General features: G+C 41.7%; 1 protein-coding gene and 1 long non-coding RNA gene across 2 annotated transcripts in view; one reads left to right on the forward strand and one right to left on the reverse strand.

The window, feature by feature from the left end:
- Positions 1–16,248, forward strand: part of SVEP1 (sushi, von Willebrand factor type A, EGF and pentraxin domain containing 1) — a 164,996-nt gene that overhangs the window by 21,818 nt on the left and 126,930 nt on the right. The gene's annotated exons all lie outside the window — the stretch shown is intronic.
- LOC142072051 (uncharacterized) lies at positions 2,246–9,695 on the reverse strand. Its single transcript, XR_012668322.1, has 2 exons — positions 9,474–9,695; positions 2,246–3,717 (listed from the first exon to the last, which is right to left on the reverse strand). It is a non-coding gene; the product is annotated as an uncharacterized LOC142072051 (long non-coding RNA).

Genomic DNA, 16,248 nt, shown 5'->3' on the forward strand with positions numbered 1-16,248 from the left:
CTATTAGTAATTGTTTACTCAGTAGGACAGGAAGAACCTTGATACCAATCAAGATTCCAATAAGCTATCCAAAGAATGCTAGGGCAGCTACTCTGGTATCTTTTGCTGTAGGGAGGATTCTGCTCCTCTTTGGAATCTAGGTAGCCCTTTCTCTGCCCACTGTAGTTTTCAGGAAGAGGTTCTGTAACATTTCTCCCTGCAGTGGTAGCAAGTGGTGGGGCTGGGCCAGCCACTGTCCATTTTTTCATACTCTGGAGTAACGCCCCAGAGTGTACCGTATGCTTGGGAAGTCAGAGAGTGCATGGGATTTGAGGCCTCCAAGGTGTGCTGTGCATTTTGCTTTATGACAACCATGAAAATCACACTGGAGAAGCATCAGCAGCTGGCTGAGATCCCACCAGTAAAAGGTGGGTGAGGAAAGAGGTTCAAGAAGGGGAGAGTGGAGAAATGGATTGTAAGATACTTTGCCTTCATCTCAGTGAAATTTCTGGCTCATTTTGCTGGTTGGACAAAGGTGTGACTTGATTCCTGTTTTGTCCAAATGGTTTGGTCATCTCTAGTTTGGACCTTGGTAAAAAAAGAATTTCTGCTGAGGACACGAATTGGTAGATGGAAAAAGGAAAATCTGTTTAGGAAAAATTTTAAATGCCTGAGTGCTACAAATGGTGGTGTGTTATCTTGTGCTGTAATTCTTGGTAACAAAAAAATGCAGTAAATCAGTTTTAATAAATCAAAAAGAGCTGAAAAATGTCTACATCCAGTTCTGTGCTTTGACATCCAAATTCTACACTTGGACGCTCAAATTGGCTCAGACAGTTTTACAAACAGCGAATTTAACTTCCCAGCATCCTTGGCAATAAATTCTGGGTGCATTTACTTATTTAAAAATGCTCCTCTGTAGTGGAATTTTATCATGCTATGGATTATTTTCTTTAGCTTTTCGGTTTATACATTTTATGATAGTGCACTGTGGCTTACACATTAATATACTATACTAAATGACCAACTGTAACAGAAAGAGAGGAGAGAAATATACTGACCTAAATGAGAGAGGGATGTAGGATTTCCCCAGCTAATCAGCTAGGGATCCGTGCCTGCTTTTCATCAGCGCAAATGTTCATTGTCATCATTCTTTGGTTCTTTATACTGTCTGACATTTTCAAGACAGTGGTTTGAACATGGCATTATGAATTAAAGTGCAGAAAGATGTAAATGGAGGTGTGAAATCCTGAGGATATTGAAGATTAAGCACAGAGACACTGATAAACTGAAGGGAAGACATGTGTGGGAAATTGACAAACGATGCAGACAAGGGTATGCATGGATTTGGCTTAGATAATAGAAAGGTAATTTCCATTTAAAAATAATAATTTTAGGAATTTAAAAGAGAATTAGAAAAATATTTATAATCTTTACTGTTATGTTTGAAAATAATAAGGTGATAGCCATTTTGGCTTGAAAGGGATAGAGATAAAAGTTATACGATATTTGTTTGGGGGAGGTTGTTTTTTTTCAACTTATGTGCTAAAAAATATAGAGGTATTTTTGTTTAAAGAAACACTTGCCCATATAAACCCAACTTTTCCTGATTTGGAAAACTTTGGAAACTCATTTAATAATGCTTCACACTACTTGTCAGATTAGGAAGCAAAGGAAAGGCCACACTGAACTGGTGTGGAATGCTACCAGGTTTACTGTAATGTAGCAAATATTAGAAATATTCCTTTGTTTTGGCAATAACAAATATATGCCGGTAAATCCTTGATTTCAGGAGATCATTTACTAGTAAATATTCGTTTAAAGCAACAGTGTGGGAGCCTTAATTATGTTTTTCATTATTGTATGCTTTGATATGGCAGGAATGGCTCTGATTCAGATTATGAAGTCAGATGAGTGGTATCTTGTACTCTATTACAGTAATGATTTTGCATACATTATAAATGGTTCCTGGCATTGAAGTAAATTATGAGCCACACGTGTCACTTCTTTCACGAAGATGGGGAGTTCTTGATGAAAGCTTATTTTCTCTTGAGTCCTGCCTCCTTATATTTACACAGTAATACAAAAGGAGGTTCATATGGCACTGTGTATGTGTAGTGGTTAAAGGGGAGGGTTTGACAGATTTCTGGGAAAAGTTGCTTATGCCAAAATAAATCCCAAGTGATCAGACATTGCCGCATAAACTTTGTGAAAGGAAGACTGTAGCAAAACTAAAGCTTTGTATGAATACAGATTTAAGAAGGAATGGAAGGTTGTTGGTTTTTTTATTAGTGATGTGATTACCACAACTCAGAGGTGGGGTTGGCCACACAGACTCCATGCAGAAGAGAAAGACATGCGGATCTCATCATCTTCAAAACAGAATTTATATCCAGACTCAGTTCTTTAGACACACTAAAATAACAACCTCTGGAACCAGATAATGAATTAACGCCATAAACTGGCAATGTGATAGTTTAAACACAGCTTAGTACTTGGCCTGCATGAATGTAAAGAGAGAAATTAGATATCATGTCCATCTGCTGTGGTCCCCATTCTGTGCCCCACCTTTATTTTTAGTAGAACAGTTGAGCCATGTTTTTGTCCATGGCCTTGTTATGATAGAGATATTAGGCCTGATTAGAAGTCAGCGATAATCTTTCTGTTAACTTTAATGGGCTTTGGATCAGGCCCTTTGAAATGAGTGACTCATTCCCCTTCTTTCTCTAATTGTACACTGCAGCACTTGGCTTCTTTAATGTTTAAAACACAACTGTTCTATATTCCCCTTCTCTCCTCCCCCTCCCATGACTTTTATTAACTGTGAAATGTTTTTGCTCTGTAAAAATAAGTGTATATGTGTCACCATTGATAGGAAAAGTTAAGAATGGACAGATATTTTTTGTGGAACTGTATAGAACCTTATTACAATTTGAACTTGTCCCCTTTAAAACAAAAGTCAACATCTTTACCCACAAGGAGAGAGTGTTTGGTTAACATGTGTGGAGATTAGAGGGACGAGGTCAAATCCTCAGCTGGCGTAAATGGGTGTAGCTCCATTGATTTATATGGAGCTGCACCTACTTACAGCAGCTAAGGGTTTGGCTCACTGTTTTCACCACCAGGCAATTCGCATATTTTTCCATGAGCTCGAAAGAAACCTACTGAGAATAACTAAAAAAAAAAAATTGGTTATAAGGCCCATAAAGTTCAAGCAAAGGGTGTTCCCTTATAAATGCCACGATAAACATCCATGCAAAATTTCCATATTAATTTAGTGTGCAGTTTGCTTCTGCAACAACAATGTGAGAAGATAAAGAACGAGGATTTTCCTTCATTATTCTGGCTGTTAATTTTGCAGATGTCTCCCTTTTCAAACTGATTTTTTGCATAGGTGATTGTTGGAGGGATCAATACAAGCAGCAAGCAGCATAACATTGCCCCAGATGCACGGAAAGAAAGACAGGCCTGAGAGGGGGTTAATAAACCTCTCTCAGGTGCACAAGGGCCAATGGCTTACCCTGAGCCACATTGGCCTGCCCACCGGCTCAGGTGAAACCTCCCATTCCTTCCTCCTGGTTAATCCCCTCTCAATTCCCAGTGGGGGGAGGCTCTTCAGGGAGCTATGATCCTTGTGTTCCCACCAGTCCAGACAAAGCCTTCTTGCCTTGCGGTTGGGGGTTGCATTTCCATCTGCATTGTCAGGGCAATACTCCAGACTTCCTCTCAGGTTCATGTCTGTGTGGACAATAACAACAGAGCACTTTTATTTTTACTTTATTTTATTTTATTATCATGATTTAGGTGTATCGATGCCACAAAATGCTATATAAACAGAAATGTTCAGTAGCACTAATAAAAAAATAAAAGCAGGAAAAGTCACAGTTGTGGGTGGAACATAGAAACACCTACACACATAGCATGTGGGTACTTTAAATTAATAGGATTGCCATGATATTTTAAAGACGTCTGTTTTTAATTTCTGAGTAGAAGTGCCCAGCTTCATAGAATCATAGAAGATCAGGGTTGGAAGGGATCTCAGGAGGTCATCTAGTCCAACCCCCTGCTCAAAGCAGGACCAGCTCCAACTAAATCATCCCAGCCAGGGCTTTGTCAAGCTTGGCCTTAAAAACCTCTAAGGACAGAGATTCCACCACCTCCCTAGGTAACCCATTCCAGTGCTTCACCACCCGCATAGTGAAATAGTGTTTCCTAATATCCAACCTAGACCTCCCGCACTGCAACTTGAGACCATCACTTCTTGTTCTGTCATCTGGTACCACTGAGAACAGCCGAGCTCCATCCTCTTTGGAACCCCCCATTCAGGTAGTTGAAGGCTGATATCAAATCCCCCTTCACACTTCTCTTTTGCAGACTAAATAAGCCCAGTTCCCTCAGCCTCTCCTCGTAAGTCGTGCCCCAGTCCTCTAATCATTTTTGTTGCTCTCTGTTGGACTCTCCAATTTGTCCACATCCTTTCTGGAAAACATAACTGACCACTTACTACATTTTCTTCTCCTAGCCACTGCCCCTCACTCTATCCCATCAAACCTATGTAACTCTGGAACCTTCTCTTTGTTAAAATCCATTGTAATAACCAGACCTCTCAACCCACCCAGGCCCAGAGTTAAAACAAGAGACACACGAAAGTTCTTCATGCAGGAAGCTTAAAATGCTGTGAGATTAATTCTTTTAGTGTGCATAATATGATCCTGTATTTCTGGTGTAAATAATTTTCAAGAATGAAAGTGAGAGGACACCAGATTTTTGTGGAACATGGGCAATATGAGGACCAGAATGAGTGACATACCTTATTGTTCTAGAATGAGGGGCAGTTGAGAGGTATGGTTCATTGTGACAGAAACTGGGGAAAACCATCACCTCTGTGATTCCACACTGTGGAAGGTAGGTACATTTTAACTGGGTCTTTGGAGAAAATTAGATGAGTGGCTTTTTCTGCACTTCCAGCTGTCTTTCATAGTTTTAATGCCAGAAGGGACCATTATTCATAAATTCATAGATACTAAGGTCAGAAGGGACCATTATGATCATCTAGTCTGACCTCCTGCACAATGCAGGCCACAGAATCTCACCCACCCACTCCTGCGAAAAACCTCACCTATATCTGAGCTATTGAAGTCCTCAAATCGTGGTTTAAAGACTTCAAGGAGCACAGAATCCTCCAGCAAGTGACCCGTGCCCCATGCTACAGAGGAAGGCGAAAAACCTCCACGGCCTCTCCCAATCTGCCCTGGAGGAAAATTCCTTCCCGACCCCAAATATGGCGATCAGCTAAACCCTGAGCATATGGGCAAGATTCACCAGCCAGATACTACAGAAAATTCTTTCCTTGGTAACTCAGATCCCACCCCATCTAACATCCCATCACAGGCCATTAGGCCTATTTACCATGAATATTTAAAGATCAGTTAATTACCAAAACCATGTTATCCTATCATACCATCTCCTCCATAAACTTATCGAGTTTAATCTTAAAGCCAGATAGATCTTTTGCCCCCACTGCTTCCCTTGGAAGGCTATTCCAAAACTTCACTCCTCTGATGGTTAGAAACCTTTGTCTAATTTCAAGTCTAAACTTCCTGGTGGCCAGTTTATATCCATTTGTTCTTGTGTCCACATTGGTACTGAGCTTAAAGAATTCCTCTCCCTCTCCGGTATTTATCCCTCTGATATATTTATAGAGAGCAATCATATCTCCGCTCAACCTTCTTTTAGTTAGGCTAAACAAGCCAAGCTCCTTGAGTCTCCTTTCATAAGACACATTTTCCATTCCTCAGATCATCTTAGTAGCCCTTCTCTGTACCTGTTCCAGTTTGAATTCATCCTTCTTAAACATGGGAGACCAGAACTGCACACAGTATTCCAGGTGAGGTCTCACCAGTGCCTTGTATAACGGTACTAAAACCTCCTTATCCCTACTGGAAATACCTCTCCTGATGCATCCCAAGACCGCATTAGCTTTTTCACAGCCATATCACATTGGTGGCTCATAGTCATCCTATGATCAACCAATACTCCAAGGTCCTTCTCCTCCTCCGTTACTTCTAATTGATGCGTCCCCAGCTTATAACTAAAATTCTTGTTATTAATCCCTAAATGCATAACCTTACACTTCTCACTATTAAATCCTGTTACTATTACTCCAGTTTACAAGGTCATCCAGATCCTCCTGTATGATTTCCTGGTCCTTCTCTAAATTGGCAATACCTCCCTGCTTTGTATCATCCACAAACTTTATTAGCACACTCTCACTTTTTGTGCCAAGGTCAGTAATAAAAAGATTAAATAAGATTGGTCCCAAAACTGATCCTTGAGGAACTCCACTGGTAACCTCCTTCCAGCCTGACAGTTCACCTTTCAGTAGGATCCGTTGTAGTCTCCCCTTTAACCAATTCCTTATCCACCTTTCAATGTTCATATTGATCCCCATCTTGTTCCAATTTAACTAATAATTCGCCATGTGGCACGGTATCAAACGCCTTACTGAAATCTAGATAAATTAGATCCACTGCGTTTCCTTTGTCTAAAAAATCTGTTACTTTCTCAAAGAAGGAGATTAGGTTGGTTGGGCACGATCTACCCTTTGTAAAACCATGTTGTATTTTGTCCCATTTGCCATTGACTTCAGTGTCCTTAACTACTTTCTCCTTCAAAATTTTTCCCAAGACCTTGCATACTACAGTTGTCAAGGCCTGTAGTTACCCGGATCACTTTTTTTCCCTTTCTTAAAAATAGGAACTATGTTAGCAATTCTCCAATCATACGGTACAACCCCTGAGTTTACAGATTCATTAAAAATTCCTGCGAATGGACTTGCAATTTTAGATGCCAATTCCTTTAATATTCTTGGATGAAGATTATCTGGGCCCCCCGATTTAGTCCAATTAAGCTGTTTGAGTTTCACTTCTACCTCAGATATGGTAATATCTACCTCCATATCCTCATTCCCATTTGTCATGCAACCATTATCCCTAAGATCCTCTTTAGCCTTATCAAAGACTGAGGCAAAGTATTTGTTTAGATATTGGGCCATGCCCAGATTATCCTTGACCTCCACTCCATCTTCAGTGTTTAGCGGTCCCACTTCTTCTTTCTTTGTTTTCTTCTTATTTATATGGCTATAGAGCCTTTTACTATTGCTTTTAATTCCCTTTGCAACGTCCAACTCTACTTGACTTTTAGCCTGTCTCACTTTATCCCTACATGTTCTGACCTCAATAAGGTAGCTTTTCTTGCTGATCCCTCCCATTTTCCACTCCCTGTATGCTTTCTGCTTTTTCTTAATCACCTCTCTGAGATACTTGCTCATCCAGCTTGGTCTACAACTCCTGCCTATGAATTTTTTCCCCTTTCTTGGGATGCAGGCTTCCGATAGCTTCTGCAGCTTTGATTTAAAGTAATCCCAGGCCTCCTCTACCTTTAGATCCATAAATTCTTCAGTCCAATCCACTTCCCTAACTAATTTCCTTAATTTTTGAAAGTCAGCCCTTTTGAAATCAAAAATCCTAGTTGCAGATTTATTTTTGTTAATCCTTCCGTTCAGTTTGAACTGAATTAGCTCATGATCACTTGAACCAAGGTTATCCCCTGCAACCATTTCTTCTATGAGGTCCTCACTACTCACCAAAACCAAATCTAAAATGGCATCCCCTCTAGTCGGTTCAGCAACTACTTGATGAAGGAATCCATCAGCTATCGCATCTAGGAAAATCTGAGCCCTATTATTATTACTAGCACTCGTCCTCCAGTCTATATCTGGGAAGTTAAAGTCTCCCATGATCACACAGTTTCCAATAGTATTTATTAAAAACATTAAAAAGGGCTCTATCCATACCCAAATTAGATCCCAGCGGTCTATAGCACACGCCAAGCACTATCCCAGGGGAGGCTCTAATAGTTTTCTTCCCCAATGTGATTTTTGCCCAGACGGACTCTGTCTTATCCATTCCGTCGCTTCTTATTTCTTTACATTCTACCTCATCATTGATATACAATGCTACTCCACCACGTTTACCTTTATTTCAGTCTTTCCTAAACAGCACATACCCTTCAATACCGATACTCCAGTCATGACTACTATTCCGCCATGTTTCTGTTATCCCTATAATACCTGGTTTCACTTCCTGCACCAGTAGCTCTAGTTCCTCCATTTTGTTGCCTAGGCTCCTCGCATTAGTGTACAAACATCTTAATTTTTGCTGTTTGGCCTCGCTCACATTCTGTACCCTATGAGGCACGGTCATTCTGCAGCCAGTATAACCTATTAGACTGGTATCCACACTGCCCTTCCTCCTTATATACATTCTCCTACCAACGGCTGTATCCTTTCTTACTTTGTTTTCTTCCCTCTCAATGCTAAAATCCAGTGTGGAGATTACCTGGACATCTCCCAACCATCTCCCCCCAATTCCTAGTTTAAAGCTCTCTTAATCAGTTGTGCCAGCCTCCATCCTGAAGTCTATTTCCTTCCCTACTCAGATGAACTCCATCCCGAGAGAACTGTCCTCTGTCCACGAATGCCTCCCAGTGGCCATACATCCCAAAACCCTCCTTATAGCACCACTGCCTAAGCCATCTGTTGAGAGTCATAATCTTGTCACATCTTCGTTGCCCTTCTCTAGAATCCCACTAAAGATTGCCTGAGCCTCGATTTCCTTAAGCGTCTTCCCCAGCCTAGCATAGTCTCCCTTAATACTTTCCAGCAAGAATCTAGCCGTATCATTTGTTCTCACATGAAGGATAATTAGGGGATTCTTTCCTGCTCCCTTTAGGATCCTTTTCAACCTCAGGTCTACATCCCGTATCTTCGCACCTGGAAGACAGCATACCCTCCTATTCTCTGGATCAGCTCTGGTTACAGGCCTGTCTATTCTTCTCAGTAAAGAGTCCCCAATCACATACACCTGCCTTTTCCTGGTGATGGTGCTATTCTCCAGTCTATCCCCTGTTCCCTCTGGCTGCAAGTTCTTTCCATTCCTATTCTCCCTTGTAATCCTCTTCAACCCATCCTATATCCTCCTGGGGCTCATATTTGGTGTAGTCTCCATTGACTCTTCCCCTTTTCCTATAGGACTAGCCGCTCTTCTTCCTTGTCCTTCCACCTTCAGTGACTACCTGCTGAGCCCCTTCTTCATTTTCCAACTCTGCAAACCTATTCTTGAGCTCTATTTCTCCTTCACTAGCCCGTCTTTTCCTCTGCCTGGTTCTTTTAGTCACATGCTTCCACTGACCACTATCCTCACCCAGTCTCCCCTCAGAATTCCCCAGCCCTGATTCCATCTGCAAGTCTGAGCTTTTCCCTTCAGATACCTCATGTCTTTGCTCCATCATCTGCTCAAACCCCTTCCTAAACTCTACCAGACTTTCCACCTGCATCTCCAAACCTCGGATCTTTTCCTCCATCAGCTCTATCAGACGGCATTTCATACAGACAAAACTCTTACCAGGTGCCCCCTCCAGGATCATGTACATACCACAGCTTCCACATCCAGTCATCCTCAGTGTGTCTTCCACGACATGGGTCACTCCCACTGCTGCCTCTGTATCTGTCACAGCCTTCCCACCTAGACCTGTTAATCTGGGAAACACAAACCACACCCAAAACACCATCCTCCACAGCAAAACAAAAAACCAAACAAGCACCGCAACACAAACTCCCTTTTCGAACTCCCCCTCAAACTCCCTTGTTTACAGCTCTGTTTGCTGGCTCCTGTGCCGCTGCGGCTGTCTGTGCAGCTGCCTGGCTGCCTTACAATCCTCTGGTCTGACCTGCATAACAGAGGAAATACTGAAATGTGAATACTCCAATTCTTTACCCTCAGAGGTCAAGCCTTTCACTTTCACAACACTTTGAGGGTCAAATTTTGCAGTCTCTGCTTAGGCTAAGCTCCCCAGGGACTGAGGGAGGATTGATTCTGTCTGCCTGGGTTAAGGACCCTGAGCTGGCACCTAGTGTAGTAGGTGGTCCTGGATTACCTTACCTACCTCTTAACAGGAATTTAAGAGCTAAAGGGGTTCCAGACCTCTGGAGGGGAAGTCCTTATGCTCCAGTGGGAAAGAAATTAACATCCCTGTCCTCTCCACACCAGCTAGTGGGGTGAGAGTACTCCCTACACCCTTTAGAAAATGTATCAGGCCCTGTTGTTTGTTCCTGCAGTGTTCTGAGTTGTGGAGTCCTTCGCTGGTGCACATAATCTCTCACTACCCATTTCCCCAACACAAGTAGTGGTTTAAAGCTGTAATCTTGCCAATAACCTTTTGCACATTAGGATAAAGCATACTCAAGTATTAAAGATATTATGTGCTAATGTTCTACTTGTACAAAACAGTCTATAAATTCTTAACTTTCCCCATTAATGATGTTGTAAATTGATTTATTCTTACTACTTTTACAGAACTTCTGCAGTCTACTGTCATATAATGAGACACAACACACAGCACTTCATCTGCCTGTAGGTCTCTGAGGCAGTTTAGCAAACTTTTGCTTGCATCCTTTACTAATTTATGGTCCAGAGTAGTGCAGAAATATTTGGACCCTGCTCAGAAATAACAGTGGCACACTTCCAGCACACAAGGACAGCATTAATTAATTGCCTCATGAACCTAACTAATTGGAAGAAAGTGTTTCTTAGTAACAGACATTTTGGCTCAGAATCAAAGACTGAATAATTATAAGCACTAGTAAAGGCATTAAATTGACATTTAATCGTGACTAATGCTCAGAGAGTGTATACTATGGGCCATGCAAAAATGTTCTTGCTCTTGCACCAGTGTGTACGTGTAGCTACACATTGCAGTGAAAGGCAGGCTATGCCCACACTGTGTTGTGTAGCTATAGTTGTCACTGGGGAGCTGCTGCAGCAGGGACAAGGCTCCAGCAGCAGGAAGCTACAAGTAGACAGGGCAGGCACTGCTTGGGCATGTAGAGAGCCATGTAGGGAACATACCCACAGGGTTCAGACGTGTCTTTATTTTCCTAAGCAGCGTCTACACTGATATTTATACCCAAGCTAGGGGGACATGTAATGTGTGTACTCTACACACCACTCTAAGGAGTGTGCAATGTAGACATACCCTTATTTGTCCATCTCTGTAGGGAAAGATCTCATAAAGAGGAGGTCATTCAGATAGGCGGATGCAGACAGAAGTGTGATGAGCCTGCTGCCTTCAGTAATGTACAGCTCTCATTTGAAAAGAGGACATGCCGAGTGCCTGATCCTGGAGTCTTTAAATAGGCAAAATCCCCCTTAAAGCCAAAGGGTAGGATTGGGGTTAAGGGAGACAGTGTATCGTTTCACCATGTACAGCATGAGATAGCGAACATCAAAAAGTCTTATAAAATCTTCACTATCTTCTGCTTGGCTGCTTAGCTTTTTGAGGCATCAGTCTATTAATTTCCATTTTAAAATCTGTGTTTGGGGATTTAATACTCTGGACATTACAAATTGCATTGGGATATCTTTAGTTCATAGGCTCTGGCAGTTGTTGCTATATCCTGATGATTTCTAACTAGTGTATCAACCCCATGGGGTCAGTACTGTCCTTAGGGCTGTGAGAGTACTAAGGTCATGCTACTCTTTTTCTGTGTGTACCCTCTGCTGGTTCTCCATGGTGCATAGATTGGCTAGGCCAAGTATCAAGCCCGCATTGTTCTGTCTAAAACTTGTCTGAATTAATTAAGCCTCGTTGTGGTGAAGGTAATGTAGGCTAGCAGAATGTCAAAGGGCTAGGCGAAGTGAGTTCAAATCCCAGTCAATCATTGTGTTGTCATGCAATTCACATTGCTTTACTGATAGCCAGATCCTTCCTTAGATTGATATTTTACAAACAAAAATTGAGAAAAAACAAGAATGACAAACAAAACTAGAAGCTAGAACCTCTTTTGGTGCTAAGAAGGTGGTGGCCTCTCTCAAATATTTTCTAACCAACCCACCGTTACTTCAGACAGTAGTGGGTCTCATTGCTCCCTCCAGGTCCCTTTATAAAACAAAATCTCCAATTTTTTTTTGGAACTGCATTATTCCGATCATTTAAAAAGAACTCAGTGCTACCGGATTCCACAGAATTTTTTCATAGCTAGCAGACAAGGGCGAGTATGGTATATAGTCACCATAATCAACAGGGGATGGCAAAGATTCAGAAAATCTAGAGAAGGCTGTAAAATCAGGATTACAGAAGTTTATTGAACTCTGCACAGAGGAAAAACTTAAAATGAAACAAAACAGTTTCATGGTATTGTGCAAAACAATTGGCAAAGGCACCACTTCTATTTTATAATTACTGGCCTAAACCTGCTGCATGTGCCTCAGTGCTCTCGAGTTAACCAAAAACTGTCTGACTCCTGTCCTCAGCTGCTTAGTAAATAAACATGGAAATAATGGCATATGTTCTCAATCTGCAGAGTCATGTGCTAGGTCTCTAGTGCTTGGAGATATTGCTTCATAGGTTTATAAACATTATTGTTGAAAAGTATATCTAAGTGATAAAACAAAAATAATGGACATTGCGCGGAGGCCAAGTTTGGCGCTAATTTGGAGTAGCAGTTTGTTGAGGATCTGGCAGAAATGACTTAGTGACTTTAACTGTCCTGCTAATAGTTTAAGTTGTTACATTCCCAAATTGTGATTCAGCAGCTGGAGCTTCTCTGATCTGCAAACTAAGAGGGTCTGGGTTGGTTTTTTTTTTTTCAATTTTTGTGGTGCATAACTTCTGTAATTGTCCATGGGATTTACAGAGAATGCAGAAAGGAGAAATATCCCAAAGGAATGGAATAATGGTGGCCTGCAATTCATTATTCGTGCAAAATTCTCAGTGACGTCAGTGGAACATTTGCCCGAGGAAGGAGCAGGAAACCCCCAAATCAGAAATCCCTTAAGCTATTGTGGATCTTCTGTGCTGTTGGTGAAGCGGCCATCAATGCCAATTTCCTAACTTGGGTTAACAGGAGAGTTTGTGGTACATGCTTTGAACCTTAAATTCAGCTCCCTTGAATTTCAAGGCTTGAAAGAAGTGTCTCAGAATGCATGTCTGAGTTACATGATGGTGACCATACTGTTTGCAGTGAGGGTTCTAGACTGTGGGACAGATTCTCTGCGGCATCCAACTGACAGCTAATCGGGTTTGCTTATGGAGCCTATGTTTCATTGCCCCTTCCTGAGCCTCAGCACAGATTTGTGAGAAGTTGTGGGGGGTTGGTTGTGTGTAATAAAGAGCCAAATTCTTCCTTCATATGTATTCATGTGGCTTTCACTAAGGTAATGCAAGTTAATGGGAGATGATTATCATCCATCCAGAGGTAAAGCTTGATCCCCAGTTCGGAATTTTTGACCAAATTTATCTTTGGTTTAATTCACTGAAAGTCAATGGAGTTACTCCGAGGATGAATTTGTCCACTGGTAGGTTTCTAGTTATTTTTCAAGCTGTCTTGTTAGCTTACTTATTGATAGATTTCTTGATGTACAGCTGGAAAAGCCACATGTTGCTGGTGACGAGTGGTACTCCGTGAGTTTGCTCTGTTTCTGATCTGCATCTCCTTTCCAGCTGCCCCCCTCTCCTTCCTACCTGTTCACTCCCAACCCAGGGCTCTTTCCTTAAACAAAAAAAGAAAAGTAGAGTTGGTTGATGCACTATACAGCTGTTAGACCAGTTCTGAAAAGAACTGGGTTTCCTGTCTCAATTCATCCTTCTGTAAGTGTTAATACATGGGAAGTTTTGTATTTATTGAATCTGTTTAAGGTACAAAAATATAAAACAACAGACAGGATAACAGAGCAAACATTTTATTTTACTACAGGAACAGCAAAGTGGGAACTGAGTGCACATAGGGGCCGTAGAGATGTTCCTTTTGCATGTTTATATATTTAAATTCCAGGAAGCAGCCCACAGATCCAGTGCTCTTAAAACAGGATTATTTACAGTGCTTAGTGCCAAGTGCTGTCATACCATGAATGATGCAAGATTTACTAAGGAACTGAAGTGTGTAATTATGTAAAGACTCATGACCAGAAAAACCTTCTCTAACAGCTACACATCTGAAGCAAAAGCAGCATTGTTTCTGTTCACCACTGATGAGTAAGGATTGAACAGTAAGCAAGGATTTGAACACAAATGCCTGTTTTTGAAAAGGCTTTTTATATGTCAGAATAGCCAAACTTACCTAAAACAATGACTTTACACACTAAAATAATGTAATTTCCTAGCGTGACCATTTGATAAGCTCAGAATTTGCTATGCACAATTTCCGTGCCATAAGAATGTGTGGGAAACCATGGAATTAGGACACAAAGAGATGTTACTGAAATCAGACTACGGTATGAATTGGGAAAACGGCATATTCCTGTTCCTCAGCTAGTGTAAATTGATGTTGCTCCATAAAAGTCAATTAGGCTATCCCAGTATACACCAGTTGAGAATCTGATTTGATGTGCTTTGTATTAATCCCCACAGGTTAGACCTCCATGAAGTCCAGAAGTGACATTCTGGCTCCATTGAAGTCAATGGGAGTTTTGTCATTATTTTCATTGTGGTCAGGATTTTTTCCCCCATTTGTTAGTTTAGGCCTTAAATAAGGGCTAATTTTTCTTCAGTGCCATGCCTTATTCACTTTTGGTTTAAATGTGTACCAAAGTGGCAGCTAAATCCTTGTATTACTGAACATAAGTGCACAAATACGGTATTATATCAAAATATGGATATTTCTAACAGTCTCTGTTGCTTTCTTTGCCCTTCCCTACTGTATATTTCCAAAAAAACAGTTGGAATACGCCTTTGTTTTTGTGAACAACTAAAGGATGCAAGTGGAATATTGTGCAAAGTAAAATGTACATATTTGCTGATATCAGCTTGTATTTTGGACTTTTCTTCACAACAATAAAGTGACATATAGGGTCCTTTTGAATGATAAACTTTTTAATATTATGCTGTCTAGCAATGACAACAGGAATCAGGATTTCTGTTTTCCATTTCTGACTGTGTAGTAGGCAGTCATAGAATCCTAGAATATCAGAGCTGGAAGGGACCTCAGGAGGTCATCTAGTCCAAGCCCCTGCTCAAAGCAGGACCAATCCCCAACTAAATCATCACAGCTAGGGCTTTGTCAAGCCTAACCTTAAAAACCTCTAAGAAAGGAGATTCTACCACCTCTCTAGGTAACCCATTCCAGTGCTTCTCCACGCTCCTTGTGAAAACGTTTTTTTTTTAATATCCAACCTAAACCTCCCCCACTGCAACTTGAGACCGTTACTCCTTGTTCTGTCATTTGCTACCACTGAGAACAGTCTAGATCCATCTTCTTTGGAACCTCCCTTCAGGTAGTTGAAAGCAGCTATCAAATCCCCCCTCATTCTTCTCTTCTGCAGACTAAATAATCCCAGTTCCCTCAGCCTCTTCTTATAAATCATGTGCTCCAGCCCCCTAATCATTTTGTTGCCCTCCGCTGGACTCTTTTCAATTTTTCCACATCCTTCTTGTAATGTGGGGCCCAAAATTAGAGGATTGGGCCAAAATAAATCTGATGAGGTTCAACAAGGACAAGTGCAGAGTCCTGCACTTACGACGGAAGAATCCCATGCACTGCTACAGACTAGGGACCGAGTGGCTAGGCAGCAGTTCTGCAGAAAAGGACCTAGGGGTTACAGTCGACGAGAAGTCAACAGTATGCCCTTGTTGCCAAGAAGGCTAACAGCATTTTGGGCTGTATAAGTAGGAGCATTGCCAGCAGATCGAGGGACATGATCTTTCCCCTCAATTCAGCATTGGTGAGGCTTCCTCCTGGTATCCCACTTCCCCACTTACCTCAGGGCTTTGGTCTCCTTCCCCCGGTGAACCTAGTTTAAAGCCCTCCTCACTAGGTTAGCCAGCCTGCTTGCGAAGATGCTCTTCCCTCTCTTAGTTAGGTGGAGCCCATCTCTGCCTAGCAATCCTTCTTCTTGGAACACCATCCCATGGTCAAACAATCCAAAGCCTTTTCTCCGACACCACCTGCATAGCCATTCATTGACTTCCACGATTTGACAGTCTCTACCTGGGCCTTTTCCTTCCACAGGGAGGATGGATGAGAACACCACTTGCTCCTCAAACTCCTTTATCCTTCTTCCCAGAGCTACGTAGTCTGCAGTGATCCGCTCAAGGTCATTCTTGGCAGTATCATTGGCGCCCACTTGGAGAAGCAGGAAGGGGTAGCGATCCGAGGGCTTGATGAGTTTCGGCAGTCTCTCCATCACATCGTGAATCCTAGCTCCTGGCAAACAA

The sequence above is a fragment of the Caretta caretta genome, chromosome 5 (genome assembly GCF_965140235.1).
Source record: "Caretta caretta isolate rCarCar2 chromosome 5, rCarCar1.hap1, whole genome shotgun sequence".
In the NCBI taxonomy this organism is placed as follows: Eukaryota; Metazoa; Chordata; order Testudines; family Cheloniidae; genus Caretta; species Caretta caretta.